The sequence below is a fragment of the Hetaerina americana genome, unplaced genomic scaffold, assembly GCF_022747635.1.
Source record: "Hetaerina americana unplaced genomic scaffold, ioHetAmer1.1.p SCAF_30, whole genome shotgun sequence".
Lineage (NCBI taxonomy): Eukaryota > Metazoa > Arthropoda > Insecta > Odonata > Calopterygidae > Hetaerina > Hetaerina americana.
Window position 1 is genome coordinate 1,134,896 of NW_027286875.1, and position 13,209 is coordinate 1,148,104.

Genomic DNA, 13,209 nt, shown 5'->3' on the forward strand with positions numbered 1-13,209 from the left:
AGAGCATTGACGGCATTGTCTGTACACAATTATGAGAAGAAATTCACTATGGAAGGATGTTAAATAAATATTATTATTAACGAAAAAAGTTGTAAAAATATGCAAAATACTAGGGTTTTTAAAAATTAACTAAAGAGCAAGAGTCAAATTACCACATGATAGATGAAGCTCAAAATATCCCTGAGGTTCTAGTAGTCGAGGGTAAATAGCGAGAGCAGTTTCCGTGAAACAAAATTTTACAGATGTAATAATTGAACGAGTTAAGTCGATTACTGAAGTGATTGCTGGTAAGAAGAAATGAAATTAGTGAAACCTTCATAGCGCTTTACATAATTCGTAGATGAGTTTGACGAGAGTAAATACTTCGTTAAGCGAAAATCACGCTTAAGGGTGGTCACATCCCACGACTCTTTTTGGGAGCATTTGACATCAGGCGGCACGCATCACATGGGAAGCACTAAGGCTACACAGCAGGGATTTCACATTCGACTCGTGGCGGTACCAATGGCACAGAAAATTCGCGAATCGACGGTCGCGACGGCACATCAAAGCCCGCTTAGTCAGTCCGATGTAAGAGCGGGGGGATGAAGGTGAGTGGAAGGACTCTGGAGGGGGATATAGAGCCAGGAGGGTGGTGGATGAGCGAGGGGAAGGTACGCGGCGTACGTGGAATGGACGTGAAATCCCCGCGCTCAGAGGAGCGCAGACCGCATTGCAGGTGGAACGAAGTCAAAATACGTATAGTTATACATGCTAAGACATGTATATGTGTGTGTGTGACTATGTGTACATATATACACATATACGTACACCTACATGAATATATACATATATATAAATATATATTTATATATGTTTATATATATATATATATGTTTATATATATATATATGTTTATATTTATATATATATGTGTATATATATATATATATATATATATATATATATATATATATATATATATATATATATATATATATATATATGTATATACACATGTACACACACATTCAAACACGAAAACCCGGCAAATGGTGGGGAAGGCGGAATGGAGCAATCACAAGCGCAAAAAGTAAATAAATAAATAGATAAATAAATAAGTAAATATATATATATATATATATATATATATATATATATATATATATATATATATATATATATATATATATATATATATATATATGTATACATATTTTTTTGGGCGCTACATTATTTTTCCTATTTTCGAAACTTCTAAGGGGTCACTGGAACGAGCGAGGCGGAGGAGGAGAACAGGGCCAAGGTTGTGGGGAAGGCCGCGATTGTTCGCCAGACGCCAGCGCAGTGTTGCTGGAGTTCAGGGTCAATTCTGAGAAAGGAGACCCGCGCTCGCACATACTTACACATGCGCAAATTAAGTGGGTTTATGATTCCAAAATTGGGAATTCGGGCTGTCTTTGAACGTTATCTTTTTGGAATTCAGTCCAGATACGTGGCAATATACAGTATGCACGCCGTTTACCCCGGTTGTTATCAAGGCTATTTGCAGATACTTTCTAACGGTTGGAATCAAAACCCTTTCAGACACCCACCTCCGTTTAAATAATATCCAACTTTTGCGTGACACTGACTTTTCAATGATATTTTCCAATTAAGGTCGTTCCAAAAAAGGTTCCTTTTTTAAATTCTCAGTTGCATTGGCTGTTTTTGATTTCATTCCTTACTTTTAAGTAAATCTACTCATTTTAGTAAATAGGGTTAATGTTGTATTTTTTAAGATCTCAGTATAATGATATTCAGAAGAAAATGCTCGCTGCCTAACTTGCGGTCATGCGTTGGAAATCCATCCCAGGTATGCGTGCTATGCTGTAATTATTACTGGCACTTCAAGCCAACCGAAACCGATTATCACTTTTGAGCTCTAAAAACGACTGCAGTTAAATAGAATTGTCCTATGTTGAAAACTTCAGTCATATTACGGCCAACAGTAACTCACACCCTCTAAACGGAAGCGGCATAAACTCTGAGAATCGAAATCATTCAAAGAAGAATACTTCGAGCGACCAACTTTTTGAAATCATGTTGACTTCGTCTTCACGATAGCTACATTGAATCTATAAAGAAAACTTCATTTTACCAAATGTTTCTTAGGATAGGTAAACAACCGAATTTCGTCGTACCTAATCTCCGTCTGCCTCGCAAGGGCACTAGTAAAAACAGAAACACCGCCATAGAAAGCTTTCAGTTGGTAGAAAATTCAATGCGCACGACAGGACTTATTTGGGCCCTTGAATGCATTGAAATGAGGTAAACAGTGGGCAATGAACGTGTGGCAGAGTTTCCTTTCAACGCTTTCCACGAACACGGTCGCAAGTGGGAACACGCGTGGGGGTTCACGCACGCCCCTCGACAACAAAAGAAGGTCATTCGTGTAATGCGCGCACGACCTCCACTTCCCGTGGCGCCTTGTTCGGGGTTTGGCCGTAAGTGGGGACCCTGTTTGGGGAGATGGAGGGAATGGGAAAGGGAGAAGGAGAGAGGATTCAACGTAAATAGACGGAGAAATGGAAGGGTGGTAAAAATTGGCGAAATAAAAAAAGAAAGGAACGCGTGCGAGTGAGCGGAGTGGAGGGAGGCAGGGAGCCAAGCAGCGTGTCGGGAGAGGGCTGAACCCCGCCGTTTCCATCGTTAGGGCGGCGAAAAGGCGCCGTCGCCGGCGTGGCTTTTCTATTTTCCTCGTTTTATTTTTTCGACAGGGCTGCTCCCGCGCCCAAACAACTATATGCGGCGGTTCAAAAACTCAGTCCGATGGTTTGAATTTTTATTTAATCCGCATCACTTTCTTACTCACGTTCCTTTCTTCGAAGCCTTAATTGTATCAGCTATTGTAAATTTTACTTGGGGAAAGTTTAAAGAAAGTAAATCAAATTTTATTCCACGAAATAAAAATGAATATTCGCACTTATCCCAGAAGGAAAATTACGCGAAATATCATTGAAAGCGGTAAGCAAAGATAAAGGAATTCCAAGACGCAAAATTGAACGAAACATTAACGCGTCATAAGGTAATGCTTCGGTACAACTTATTATATCCTCTTTTCCTCCTTCATAATTTAATCTAAATAATTGCGTTGCATAACCATTTCATATTTTGATTAATGTACTCCATAAGTAAGAAAAACTGAAGAACAGTAGAAAGCAGAATTAATGCAGGAGAAAGTCTACAGCGATAGGTAATGAGTTGCTCGGGACAGTGGAAAACCTACCTCTTAATCGTAATTAACCTATGATTACGTAGGCGATGAATATAATAATTTTTGCCCAATATAATTTATATTTTAATTACAGTAAATTATTTCATGCATGAAAAGCTCAGTAATATTTTCGACCATTACCACATAATTAAATTAATAGCATCGTAGCCTATTAAAAGATGGAAAATATAGCACAAGAAAAAGTTCCTTTGAGGACCACTATTTTCAGGGATTATAACCTTAAACACAGTAATCAACCCGCACGTTTGGCAGGTGATGGTAGAGTTCACCCAATACTGAGCCCAACGTTGTGAAATTCACACATCAAGGTAGTGGGCAAGATACTTTCCCTGTGCCTTCTATGGTTACCCAGTAAGTTCAGGTACCCAAAAATCAAACAGCTCAGGAGATTTAATCTTTAATTTAACCTTCGTCCCGTGAGTGATCCCCAGCCTAGCTCCTCTAATAACTTTGATACGCTAGTCAGTTTGTCATACCTACGTTTTAAAAACCTAGCTGCTCTACGCTACACGCGATCCAATTCGTTAATCAATCCAAATTCTATAAACGAGCCCATATATAAGCAGTAAAATAAGGCCTAACCAGCAAAAGATAACATTTCTCTTAAACTTTTCCATCACATTTACGCAATTGTCTTCAAATAAATCCTGTTGTTTTGTTAGCTTCTCCACATATTCCCCTACATGTTTCACCCATGAGATGTCGTGAGTGAGGGCAACGCCTAAGCATTAATCGAATATAAACTAGTTGGAAATGAAATTCAAATTGTACTATGTGCTCACGATTAAAAATGACATGATTTAACGACATCTACAATAAACTTTATTTGTAATAATTTAATATTTTGTGAATATAGGGGACGTGGTAGAGCTTTGGACTACCTAACCGGAGGGCCCGGATTCGATTCCTGGGCACGCCTTTGGGCACCCGCTACTTCACTGGAGCTGTATAATGTATTGGATACAAGATATTTCTCCTGGGAAACAATAGGCGGCACCGGGAAAATATAGGCCCCCAAGGACAGGGAAAGGCCCCCCTGCCCTGATGTGTGACTTCCAAACGCCGTTGTGCTTTCGTACACTAGATGAGCACTACCCTCGCCTTCCAAACAGACCTTCGGGTTAATAACTGTGGTTTTTATCTGAATACATGTATATCTGTGAGCATTTTTCTAATGGTTCTGTAATGAATAACACCCTTGATGAAGTGTAAGCATAAAAGACCGCCAGATCTCTGATGACCTACTTAGTTTTGGTTTACTTGCTGCGATTTATAATTTCTAATCTCAAACTGCTAATTTCCTCCCGGCCATATCACCAGGAGGTTTCACGGTGGGCCGAACCGTCACATACCCCGGCGGCAGCAATACAGATGCACACAATAAAAAGGGTACGGCGCCGAAAAATGCGGCGGGGTGGACGACCAGCCTGCTGCAGCCCGAACGGTCGGTTCGTGCGGGTCGCGACGGTGAAAGGGAGAAAAATTTTAAATGTTAAAAAGAGAAGGTGACGTACCTCGTGGGGTGTGGGCTTTAGGTGAGGCGGGAAGGGGGATGGATGGATGCGAGACAGATGAGAGCCGGTCCCTGGTCCCATTCCACAGTCCACTTCTTTCTTCCACACGAAACCCCGAGGAAGTCGAGTGGGAGAGGGTGGGTAGGGGCGGGTGGGGGGGAAGAAGAGAAGGAAGATGGAATGGAGGCGAGTGGTTTGCAGGGAGAAAGAATTGGTGAAAAATAAGGAGCCTCTTCCAACCCCGTTCCCCTCCTCCTCGATCTCCTCAGGGAAACACCCTCGCGAGAAGGCGACAGCGAGCTCTCCAAATTCTTCCCTTACACACCTTCCTCACCATGGCATTCCGATGGGGGAGGGTGCACACCGGTCCACTGTAAATTATAAATATAGTAATAAGTGATCCAGATATTTGCCTGAGACTCGGAGGTGGATAACTGCGAATGTAGAGAATTCATTTTCCTTAGTGCACTGGCTGGTGGAATTATACTTTCCCTCGCAATGAGATAGCTGCCGGCGACCAAGCCTGATATTGTCCTCGTACTAGGCATTGCGTCGCGAAACTCAAACTTAAGGGTATGGAGCCAATTTCTCTCCCTTTACACTTCCCCAGGATGAAAACATATGATACGTTCTCTAAGAAGTAATACTTTTTTATCAATGGAGTAATTCAAAGGAAGTGAATTTTGTTTCTCTTCGGCTTTCACACTTGACTCATCTTGGGAGCAGTATGACGTGAGATGGAAGAAATTCGACGGACATTGTGAACAGTATAGCTAAAGCTGTCCTTAACCGAAGGTGGCAGACCGATGCTGATTACGTAACAGGCCTTTTTCATCGTATGGCAAGGGTGGGGCGTCTACTTTGCCGTGCCGAACTTTGGCCAAAAGAATGTCGAGCAATCCATTATTGCCCCTTGGTCTTCGACTTCGGGGACGCCGCCGGAGAAATTATCTGGCGACTATATCTGTTATCCTCGAGTGGGCGGTGACTTATTGGTATTTGCGTCTTCGTTTTATGACTAGGCGGCTGGCTGATTTGGCGAGAAAGTGTAAACCATAAATCATTATATATGCATCGTATCTGTTGATCTAGCAAATTCGAGATTAAATAAAGTTACATTTAGCATAAAATAAAAAGGGGTTAAATTTGAGCAAGTGAATCATTACATCCATCTGAGCAGTATTTTGGATGTAATTCGGTAAAGTGATGAGGGTACTAGGAAAATATTTGCGCCCGCGAAGATATAAATAAAAGAAATTGATGGCAGGGATCTTCGAGTGAAGAATCAAAGAAAAAACGAGCATTAAAGATTCCATTGTGGAGCAGAGTGTCGTTTGTTACTGAAATGTGATTTTTGAGAAAAGAGGACGATCGTACACTGGAGACTTTTGAGATTTGAGAATGGAGAGGAATTAAGAATAATATGAACAGAAAGGATAGAAACGAAGACATGCTAGACATGAGAGTGAAAGAGAGGAAGCTAAGGAAAGTCAATGATACCAAATAAAGCGAAGGAATGAGATTCTCAACGGTACTGAAATTTTGAAGACTGTTGCAGAAGTAAAAATGTTTGGTGAAAGATGAAGGGGAAAGGAAAAGAAGAGGGACTTTGGACGGCATGAAAGAATAAAGATAAAAAAGAGCAAAGGTAGGAATTAGCGGAGTGTATCGTATATAGCACAGGGAGACGCTTACGATATGCAAAAATACGTCATTAGGCTAAGACGTTGCGAAATGGTGGTGCATAATTTTCAGGAAGGGTTCAAAATCAACCTCTAGTTAATCAATCAACTTTTAATTCAAAAATTGAGTACATATTCTTCATCTAATCTCCAACGGATTTTCCTGCCGAGGTAGAGGAAGAGGACGGGAAGGGAAAGGGGATGAAGTCCTATTCTTTGACCGTTCATTTTACATAGCCTGAAATAATTGCTAATTCAGAAGTAAATCTGAGGTTTCGTATCAGAGCGAACGACCTCATTCTTGAATGCGCAGCACCCCCGATTGGTGCCTCATCCCGGGAGAGGAAGGCACCCACGGGGAGCGATCAGGGCTGCTCGTCTGGGGCTTCGTGGCCGCCAGGCGGTGGGTGGGCCGCCCCACTTGGAGGGAGGGAGGATGTGGGCGAGTTGCGGCGGGGAAGGAGGGAGAGAGGTCGGGTCGCATATGCGCGGGGTGTACTTAACGCCTGGCACGCTCTCTCACGCCTACGCGCCCTCGCAGAGAACGCGGCTCCAGTCGCGAGGATAGGAACGCCTCTCCCGACAGGCACAGAGCAGCCGACCGACCGGCGGCGCACGCTCCGGGACTCCTTTGCTGGGGGTGAGGAATGTGTGTCGGCAGAAATATGTACCTCTGTGTCAGTTTCAGGATAAGAGAATTTCTACGGAGCAATATAAGTTCCTCTGCGGTATTTTGTGCACCGAATAACGCATGGCAGCTAGATCACGGGATTCCAGCACGAAGTGAACTTACGAGTCGGCTAAATGACCCATTAAATTCGAAACATTAAGCCTCCTACACAAAAATTCCGTAGAACTCCGATTTTTTTACGCGTACGCGTAGTACTTCCTAGGTATTTGATTGTGTTTTAAGTCACCGTTAGTTGCCGACAGTGCATTATCATTTCATTCCACCTGAAGGTAATAGTCATGAGTTGAATCTACTTATAAATTTCACTCTATAAGTCACCACGAGGGCGTGTGGCAGGTGGTTTTAGGTCTCCAGCCATCAATGAAATTGATGATGATTGACATTGGACATTATATAACTTTCGGCAAGTGAAATAGTAAAACGATATGTCATCTATTCTGGCCAAGACTTGTGCATAGAAAAAGGATTCCTTGAAACCTTTTGTTCGGCAGTCTACTATATTTCCTTGAGCTTCGCGCTTTAGTCTCGTCTATCAATATAATGCGGGGCTAGAAATATTTCCCCTATGCCCACCTTTATATTATCTAATTTAGATTGATTAAGTACTTTCCCTTTAATTAAATCATATTGTTTCCAGAAATCCCCAGTCCACCATTTTTATGAACCATGTGACGATTACTGTTCGCTCATAAGTACTTGCCGAGACGTATAAAAAGTGCATACACTTTCTTTCAAAATTGACGGTAACATGGGTGCTTCATTTGATCTAATATGTCGTTCCACCCTGTATTGTCCTATGCACTTGAGTTAAGCGCAGACTGATATGGAATATTATGGCATAAGTGGCATTGACTCTCGGAGCAGTTAGAATTGAGCATGCGATTACGCAATGGGTGCATCTAGCAGAGACGGTAGTTCAGCCAACGGCTGAGTCCAAGCTCCAGAAATGGGTGAAATGAGTTCACGTAGGTCAGCCAGAGTTGTTAGCGGAGAGTAATTAATATATTTCACCACTCATTTCATCATCGATGACGATCAGCTGGACATAATGTTGCTACGCTATCAAATGTAGAAGAATGCGAGCATGAAAGGTGGATTCATTCGGGTTCATTGCTAGCAACCAAATAATTAAAGTGCTCTCGGACTGAATGTTTAAACTCAGTGGTATACCACAACGCTTTTCACGTTCGGAATTCATTTCAAGAAAATTCCACGATTTTCTGACTGCGCCGTGAAGAGGGTCATATCAGTCGTGCAGAGCCGTGCCATTCTCTGCGCACGCCCCAAGGAGCGGCCCACGTTGAGAACGGAAATAAACTTTCAGGCTATGACTCTCGACAGCGAAATTTGAATACCTATGAAGATATAAATATTATCCACACATGAGATGTTTTTAGGTGTATACAGGATGGAATGAAATAAAGTGTTTTTTTATTTCATTATTAGTTATGGAGAACAAACGTCTTTACCATGTACTTTCATAAGTCACCTAAACTTAACTGCACGAGATTAGAACACGGTTAAGAAGAAGAGAAGTTTGAAGATAAGACACCCTCCACCAGCGAGCAATGAAAACGATATATTTCCCGAAGAAATGGAAATATGTTATTATCGAAATATTCATGTCTAAGCAACAATTTCAGAGTGTAAAAATCATTCGCTTTGACTGGGATCCCAGTTAAGGCGAATGATTTTTACACTCTGAAATTGTTGCATTGAAATGCACATTAGCGGATGACTCCGTTAAAAGTTACTGTTGCGGCATCTCCCGCAGCTTCTTTGGAAATTCATGTCTAAGGCATAGAGAGATAACTAAAATATACATTGAAAAATTTTAAAAAAAAATGGTATGAATAGAGGAATACATGTTTTCAACATGAATTTGACGGGGTAATTCGACATTTTTGTATGAAAATGTTTAACCAATATTTACACTCCCCTACGGCACGACTGCACCGATGAGGCTTGCCTCATCGGTGCAAGAAACTCAATTGCAAACAACCAAACAGTGAAAGTTTTTAAATCGCAATAACCCGATTGCTCATGAAGGGAACAAAGGGAAAGTATTTCACTACGGAAAAAGAACTCAAGGGATTGTTTATGGCGAGGGCACCTTAAAGCAGTTGCTATGGAGACAGAAAGCAATCCCAACAAAATCTAGAGGCTTCGGCGTCGACTCATTTCTCTGATTTTTCGATCGTGGTCGGATCGGCCGATGTGCCGCGCGTGGGCGAAAAATAATTGATCAACACGTCTCATGTGGGAACACGCACTTGGGGTGCAAGCATACGACAACTCTGCTTGGCTACTTGAATTAAAATAATCAGAACGCGGCGGATGAAACACGCTCTGTGTCGTTCATCTACTAAGTCCGATCACAAGATCAAAAGGTTCTCGAGCCCCAGAGCATCGCAGGCTTATTATTGGTTTGACTCATCTGAAGTATAGACACGAGTGAGGGCGCCATAAACCAATATCACCCTCAAATTATAGGGGTCGCGGTAAGAGGGGATAGGGGCACTTGCAGGAGAGAAGTGGCGGTGTCAGCTCTCTTTTAAGGGACTGGAGAGAACTGCGGGACGATTGCTAGCAATACTAATCGTGCGAGTGACTAATGGACAATGACGGAGTAAAGGAGGGTCATAAGTTCACGTCAGTGCACCCATGTTCAGAAATATTTTGCTGAAATTATTTGCACTTCATTTGGAATTCAATGAAGTTCAAAGGAAGTTAGCAGGATTTTCCAAACATATCTAAGAGAAGGGGGACTTATTGGATGTACTATGATTCTCTCTCCAGTCACGAAGAGCAGATCAGAAGAAGAAAGATTAGTTCCAAGTGTAAAATGGATATCTTTGTGGCGATTATACGCCATGTGGAAATGTGTGCCATATAACACAGAAAAGATACACAAATAAAAAATAGAAGAATGTTTTAGTTCACATTTACATACAATTCGCACTCGATACCTAAACAATATACCGACATATGTGACACGTTGACCTTGTTTTCCTTTCAATTTTTTTCCTCCTGCGTGAAAAAACACAGCAATCGACCCAAGATTGATTTTAATAGGCGAGAGTGGGGCTCACCGGGAGCCAAGTCCCGAGGTGAGTGGAATTCGCACATTATGTTCCTTTTCCTTTGCCACCGTTCGGTTTCCCAAGAATTTTTTGATACCAGAAAATTGCACCGCTTGAACCGTCCAAGGAAATCACCTTCAGATTTGAACTCAAGACCCTCCGGTCAATATCCGTACAGTGTAGCATTTGGGCCTTACTGAGCCTATATATAATGGCGTAACCCTGCTCGAACGCTTCAGAAAATGAATTACCGTCCCTGAGGAGTTCAGGCTCCGCACAGCAGATATGAAGGCCCTTACACCCTTTCGGAGGAAGGCAGGGCATTTATGTGATGTGGATGAATTGAGCAAACATGGGTTGGAAGGCGGATGAAGTGTTGGGAGGGGTAGAGGATCGGGGCGACGGCCCCCGGGGGCGGGGGTAGAGCGGGGCAGGAACACCACGCACCGATGCCGCAAACTTAACTAGGCCGGGGGTGAGGTCGGGAGAGGGGGAAGCGGGAGAGAGTTAGGGTTGGGGGGAGGAGGGAAGCTCCCTTCTCCTCCTCTACCCGCATCTTTTAGCGTGTGGCGGGGATCAGGGGCCCTGCGATGCGTCATCCGGGGGCGCGTGCTCTTTAGCCAACGGGACGGCGGCGAACAGGGAGGGACCCCAGTTGAAAGTCTATTGCTCCTATACCACAAAGACGTGATTTCCATTTGGAGTATGCTACTATGGTCCAACGTGACCATGCGTGTATCTTGAAGGGCATTCCGTAACATTTTCCTGGCTATGAAAAGTAATCAAGACAGCAGATACTTGTACTTCATTAGTAGCAAACGGTATTGAATTCGAGTGGTACCGAATAGTATCCGAGTAGTAATCCGAGTAGTCTGTAGTCAGTTGTGGGTAGGCAAATGACAGGTGAGGTCATTTGCGTCATTTGGAATAGATGGGTAATTATGGTAGAGGTAGGATATTCAGGGAATAAGACCTCCACTTACCCTGGTGTGTGAATTTCATAGACGTCGTTGGACTTAGTATTTTTTGTACTCTCACCTAACCCATCAAATCAGCCTTCGGGTTGATTACTGTGGTGGCCGATCTATTGCGAAAATATGCTCTACATCCTGTTGAAATACACGAAGTTGTTTCTGAGAAACGGATGACTACGAGTGGAGAGGAAATCATCTCATTGATCGTACGAGCAACTGTACTCGAGAAACTACTTGATCATTTATCAGTAATGCATTAATATATCACATGACCTAAATTAATTTCAGAAAACGATGGCAGATGTTACACTATTCACTCAAAAACATAAACGCTAGGTAAATGTAGCTCGATCAGAAATAATTTCATGAGTCAGACTAAAGGCATATCAAGTGCATAATATTCATTAATGAATTATTTGAGGAAAATTTGATGGTTAACATAAAATTACCCTCTGACGACATATTGCCTGATATCTCATCTAAAGAAACAACAGGATGCACTTCAAGGAAGTAATATTTTTGCTGATGAAAGAGTAATTAAGGACAGGCTACTATTTTTAAGCTAAACAATTATTTCCTCAAAAATGATTCGTCACTATCAAATCTCTCCTTCCAGGAGCACGCAATAATTTCCTTTATTTGATCATATACTCTATTTCTTCCTCCATATGGTTACTTGTTGGCCTGTAGGCCTTAATAATGGTTTGGTCGGAAGATTTCGATTGATCAGCGTTAGCTCCCTTCTAAAAAAGCGCAAAGGCAGCCATATGTGAGCACTACAGAACAATAAGTTAGACTTCGGAAGCAGCTGACGTGATACTTTGGATAATTAATAAAATGATAGATAGAGAGGAGGACAACTAATAATGTTATCAATAATTTGAGGGGATGATTGGGTTCAGAGAGTGGAGATGCACGCGTGATGCCATAGCAATAATGAGGTCATCAGAAAGGAACATTGAGTACCATTAGGATGTATTTGTTTGTCTCGTCGATTTCGAGAAGGCGTTCGATAGATAAGATTCGGAGGAATAAGGGCATGCATTGCAAAACATAGATGCAGATTGGAGGGATGGTAGACTTCGCTGCAAACGGTGCATGTCTTAGATTGCTCACGCACAAGTGGCGGATGTAAAGTCAGAATGGGCAGTCTCATGGAGAGGTGTACGACAGGGATATCCACTATCACCTTCTCTTTTCCATATATATCCGGAGGTAATGGTAAGAGAGGCATGGGAAAGGACTGAGGCAGATTGAAGGGCAGGTAGATGATGAATCCATAAAATCAGTTATTGGCGCTTGATGAAGAATTAGTTACCAGTCAACAAGGGGTTACAACCAATGCTAACTGAATTAGAAAATCAGGGTGATAAGTATGGGATAAAGGTCGATGTAAACTATACAAATTTTATAGATTTTTCAGGAGGAAGGCTAAGTTAAACGTTAAAATGTGAGTGCAGCAACTAGAGGAGATCAAACAGTTTACCTATCTCTGAAGTGTTAAAAGAAGATAAGTGAAAACTTTCATATTTAGCGTGTTTATGATAAACGGAAACTTGATCATAAAGACAAGATGGCAGGCGTTGATTGAAGGCTTTGGAAAAGTGGTTATGGAGAAGGATGGAAAAGATGAAATGGGGGAAAGGAAAAACGAAGAGATACTAGCCGCGCTGGGGGAGGAGAAAGGGTTTTTCGGGGAAATCCAACGGAGGCAGGAAAGGTGGATGAAAGTCATTTTGATATCCAATAATTTGTCGAAGACTACGATAGAGGGAAAAACTTAAGGAAAGGGAGGAATAGGGTGGAAAAGGATTGGCATGTTGGACGAAATGAAGGAAGGTGGAAAGTATGAAGAATTGAAGAAGGGTTTACTGTAGTGTGGGTTCACGTTGCGTCTTGGGCGAGGCTAAAAAATGTGGGGGTTTTAAATTTGCGTCAACCCAAAACCTTCCTTAATCGGTAAATACTAATAAATTTTTGGTATTTTAGGAAAAGGAAAATTACTTTCT

General features: G+C 42.1%; 1 protein-coding gene across 1 annotated transcript in view; it reads right to left on the minus strand.

Moving 5' to 3' along the window:
* LOC139691172 (very long chain fatty acid elongase AAEL008004-like) overlaps positions 1–4,800 on the minus strand; it is a 294,460-nt gene extending 289,660 nt beyond the window's left edge. The window contains exon 1 of the mRNA XM_071588893.1: positions 4,771–4,800. The gene's annotated coding sequence lies outside the window, so the exon portion shown is untranslated. The remainder of the gene's footprint in view (positions 1–4,770) is intronic.
* Positions 4,801–13,209: the final 8,409 nt, after the last annotated feature.